At 37.6% G+C, this 5088-nt stretch overlaps 1 long non-coding RNA gene across 1 annotated transcript; it reads right to left on the minus strand.

The window, feature by feature from the left end:
- Positions 1-3882: 3882 nt before the first annotated feature.
- LOC144639593 (uncharacterized) lies at positions 3883-4713 on the minus strand. The gene is made up of 2 exons (XR_013568180.1): positions 4549-4713; positions 3883-4216 (listed from the first exon to the last, which is right to left on the minus strand). It is a non-coding gene; the product is annotated as an uncharacterized LOC144639593 (long non-coding RNA).
- Between the last annotated feature and the right edge of the window lie 375 nt (positions 4714-5088).

Below are 5088 nucleotides of genomic sequence, written 5' to 3' on the forward strand. Positions count from 1 at the left end.
AGAAACATACTGTATTTATTCGATTAAACGCCGCGGCGTTTATTAAATTTTTCGTGATTCCGGCGAGTGTGGCGTTTATTCGAGGGCGGCGTTTATACAAGGGCGGCGTTATTAAAAATTATTTAATTTATTTCTTGCAATTGCAAGTAATAGGATGGTAACTGAAGATTTAAATTTAAAAAAACAGAATCATGTTTTAGTGCTTGTCTGAAAAGACATTTAAGTATATATTTTAAAAACATGGTTACAATCAAGTAAAATGATATTTTTAGGCTTGCGCAAACTTGATTATTACTGCATTGCTTCTTGAGTTTATTATTCGAATAAAACGCCGCATCATGATGCGGCGTTTATTCGAGGGCGGCGTTATTAATATTTCTGCTCTAAAAAGCGGCGTTAATTTTAGGGAGGCATTTAATCGAATAAATACGGTATGTTTAAAGTTGAAGTATTATGCATTTTTTTTTATGCCTGTGTTTCGGTTCTAGATTATACTTTTCACATCGAAAATAACGCTCTTTGATTTGATAACAGCTTAAGTAAACAACACAGTTTCATTTCATTATAACAACCTGAATATTCGATATGTGGCCATTCTCCAGTCAGCTTCGTTTTATGGCTACAAAATGTCCAAAGACTCTTCTTCAACTACATATAAAAATAGGTTTGGGTTTTCAGCGAGCGCTTTTTAAAACGCCATATCTAAATCTGGGTACTGTAATTTAACTAAAATTTATTGTAGGATTTATTATAGAAAATTAACGCTCCATGAAATTAATGCGAATATTAAAAATTGCGTTAATTTAAGTCGCGTTAATTTTGTCGACATGGGCTAAGTCACGGTATTTTAGGTAATGTTATTTATTTTCGTTAATGTCCGTTAATATTACCCCCCATATTCTGGATCCCGTCCAGATATAGTTACGGGGTGTCTTGTTTACAATATTTTCAGTTTATGCCTGCTTTCAGAAGGGCAGTTCGACATCTGACACAACAACTTCTTATGATTTGCCAAAAACATTCAATGTTGAAATAAAATTTGTTCTTGTTGGTGCCACAAATTTAACTGCGTTTTTTTGTATCGCGTTAATTCCTTCATTTTAAAAATTTACCTTCTCTTTCGGGTTAATTTCTTTTATTCAGGAGTAAGTTAACCTCCAGTTCGCGTTAATTTAATTAAGTCGCGTTATTTTCAATTATTTAACACGAGCGTTAATTTCGTATAATATGGTAGCTTTAAAACTGAAAACATCAAGTAGGACTTACCGACGTTACTTTCTCTTAAGGTCGCTTGGAAATTTTAAACCCGGCTGCTTTCTGCAACCTATTCAAACACTCCTGGATATGTAGATCATCTCAAACAGGAAAATAATCAACATTCGTTTTGTTTTTTAGACCATACAAGCCAAGTAAAATGTCGATCATTTAGTCCGGAAACGTGCGGAAACAATTTGTTTATACTAAAAAGAACAAATTGGTATTGCCATACAGCTATGTTTTATTGAACAACATCTAGGCCTTTCGACCTTAACGGTCCACTTCAGTGTAGTAACATTTGAAATGGCAACGATCAGTACATTTTGTTTATGTTCGGCAAAAACGTTCTCTTGGCTTTATGACCATTACAAACACCAAAGTAGGCGACGAAAACTTACATTAGCCGAAAAAGACATTAGAGAAAGAAAGAACTGCATTATAATTAGTTTTGTTTTTCAGATATTTCGAACGACCAATAAACAACAGGTACAATTCCGGACATTTTGAATGACCAATTAACAACACGTATACAATGTCCCTAACTTTTAGTTCCACCCGGAAGCATTTGCCCGGCATTCGGGAACAACTTGGTTTTCGCTTATTATTTTACGCCCGGCGCGGCTAGCTGAAAAAACGTTTTCGTGTGGTAGGTGTGAAGAAAACAGGCTATTTTTTAGCTTTATTTTCTAGTATACTACAAGACTCGAGCGAAAAAAGGTGTGGTAGATAAAGTTTTCGCCGGCCGACTTTGTTTCCGAGAAGATTTTTTTTTCGTTTTTTTTTTTCGAGGAGCATGATAGCACTTCGATTTAAGGTGTTTGTGAAGTGTTCGAATGATTTGAAGTATCTGTGGTCACTGCAATGTAAATATCGTCCTACGAGAACACGTGAATGAAAAGATTTTAAGTACGTACGTAGCTATTCACTGTAAAACAACAGGCATAAAAAACAGCTCCTTTAATTTAGCCGCCTACTTTTCCGGAAAACGGGATATATTTTAATGACCAACTTGAGTTTTGAGGCGTTGTATTGTTTGAATTAACGCTCTCCGCCGGTTTCGGAGTGTAATTAATTAACGCCTCTATTCATTCGACAGATCTGAGGCGTATTTTGAGATGAGATGAGAAACTGTTCGAGAGTAAATTGATGCAACGAATTTATGTAACCAGCTTTTCAAATTTCACTTAAGTTTAAGTTTTGGGGAGCACCGGATGGGAGACGGAGTGGGAGAGGGGAGAATAATGATGCCTGCTCTCCTGGCTTTTCTGTGTGACTGTGTTTCCCCTGTAGTGGGTGACAAGAAGGAATATCTTTTCTTTGTTTGTTTTTTTATTCATTTACAACACAAATGTACTAATAAGGCAAGAAGGAATAGAGTATATAAGACAGTACAGGTTAATGAACTTAGCGTTTCTGAGCTTTTCTGCTTTCGGAAGCGGTGTACGAATTTTTTTCTTGTGTGTTCTTAACATCTGCCGTTTCGTCTTTTTTTAAATTAAGTGAATTGTGAAGCATTACTTTTTTGAATGGCTTTTCAAAATTGCTTACAGTGCTTTATGGAACCACAAAAACTTGAAAGTTTTATCTCGCGAAAATTTCGTGCAATACGGTACGTAGTCGCAGTACGGTAATCAAAAAATAGAAATTCTTGGCCGTTCAAAAAGGGGAAAAATTGAAAATCAAGCAACCCCAATGATGTCTGTAAATTAAGTTATATAACAAACTATTTTCATTTGGAACTAATCAGTAATTTAGAAGACTGAAATCAGACTTCCATTACGGCTCGAAATATAGTAAAAAGTGTACAATAACTATGGCTGACAACGGCAAAACGTTATAACTTTGACGAAAAATGAAATTCAATGAAAAAACTAAAGCATCAGTTGATTTGCGGAGAAGCCAGGTGGTCTATGGTGTTTGTCATATAATTTCTTCATCCCCCTGGATGGGATGCTATAGTCCATCAAGGGCCATCCTCTAGCATTCCCTTTTTATATAAAAAAAAAAAAAACAGTTTGGATGCTAGAGACTTGTTTGTTGCCGGATCCCTTGTTTAAGAAATGCTCGTACCAGAAGGCTGAAGGGTAAAATGTATTGACCACAATAGAATAGTGCTGGCCCTGAAAAGGACTTGCTCTGCTAGTCAAAATATTGGCCAATAAATTTTGCCTTTCTTGCAGCCGTAGTACAAGCCATGAGTTTTCGATAGCCATTAAAAACTAAGAAGACTAAGGCCCGGGCTAAACGCTAAACTTCACATGAGTCGAACCTAATGCGACCTAATGCAAATGACCAAAAAACAATAGGTTTTGCTCATTTGGATTAGGTGCGACTCATGTGATGTTCGACGTTTGGCCCGGCCCTAAGAACTGTAAGAACATGTGAACTCAGTGTTAACTTTCTCGTAAATTCAAGTCTGATTTCAAGTGTTCCTGCCATTCAATTTCGAGAAATGCTGAATAATAAACTCTGTTAGTGTCTAGGGCAGTTGGCTAAGAAGATAAGAAAGGGTGATGTTTATATATAGTTCCAAAATCTATTGGGAAACCCAAAGCCACCGTGTGACTGATATTTTAGTTTTAAGCCATAAATAAATGAGGCGGAAATAACCAGTAGCCAGCATGCTTTCTTTTTCAATTTCTGTTTTTATTTAAAATAATATTCTGTGTTGACAAGAATAGTTTTAAAACAGTAACTGGTTTAATTTTGAATGTCTCGTCAACTGCATCAACCTTCAAATACTGTGGAAAAAGTACAACAAGAATCCTTATCTCAAATGTCGACGTTGTAATCTCCGACAAAAGTACAAAGTTAATCCTGGGGAAAAATCGAGGACCTTCAAGGTGTTCTCCCTCAGTCGCCGAGTTCTCGATTCCTCTCACCACTCGGAAAAAGTTTATTGTTAGGAATGAGGCACTGTTTGCATTCCAGCCTGTTCCACAACGACCACATTGGTGTGCTGTTAAAAGAAAGAGATTGTGGTTAATGCTTGTGAAAATTAAAGTGCGCCGTTTTGATTTTAAGTGGTCAAAAAGGCTTGGAAATCAATCTAAACTGAGCTGAAAAGCACTCCTGAATCGATTTAGTAGCTCTTGAAATTGTTCAGTCGTCGGCCGATTGTTGGCCGATAGACTACTTACAGTGACGGTTTACCGAAAGTTTACCAAGAGTCTACCGACAGTTTGCCGAAGTTTACCGACAGTGTAACGACAGTTTTCCGACAGCCTAACGACAGTCTGTCGATGTTCGTGAAGAATGCGTGACAGTTCACTAAGAGATTTCGTTACTTACGGTATGGCGCGCACAACAAGTTCCCATACAGCCGATGATAGAACCAGCCAGGACAAGAACCGCACCAATGGCGTTCAGTATGACGATGCCCAGCAAACACTGCTCGATAATCCGTATGTCGTCACAGTTGTGAACTGTAAATTGAAACGCACGACAGAATATTAACCACTAGTCTGCATTGAAAGTCATACTCGTAGTCGTAATATGGGTCTTCTCCTCTCCTCAGACCCGGAATGTCTTGTTCTTAAGGCCTGGCAAAACGAGGAAACATGTTTCCCGAAACATGTATAGCGCGCGCATGTTTCCTCAATGTTTCCCAGTTTTGCCATATGGGAAACATTGTTTCCAGCGCCAATTTTGCTTCCAGGAAGTAAAATTTGCTTCTGCTACACGGCAGAAACATTTCGTGCTTCCACGCGGCATGGAAACATGTCAAAACGAGGAAACAATTATGGAAACATGTTTCCAGCCTGTTTCTGGAAACATGTTTCCTCGTTTTGCCAGGCCTTTACAGTCAACTCTCTCTTAACGGACACCTCT

Source organism: Oculina patagonica, unplaced genomic scaffold (genome assembly GCF_052425735.1).
Source record: "Oculina patagonica isolate OP01 unplaced genomic scaffold, crgOcupat unplaced1097, whole genome shotgun sequence".
Classification (NCBI taxonomy): domain Eukaryota; kingdom Metazoa; phylum Cnidaria; class Anthozoa; order Scleractinia; family Oculinidae; genus Oculina; species Oculina patagonica.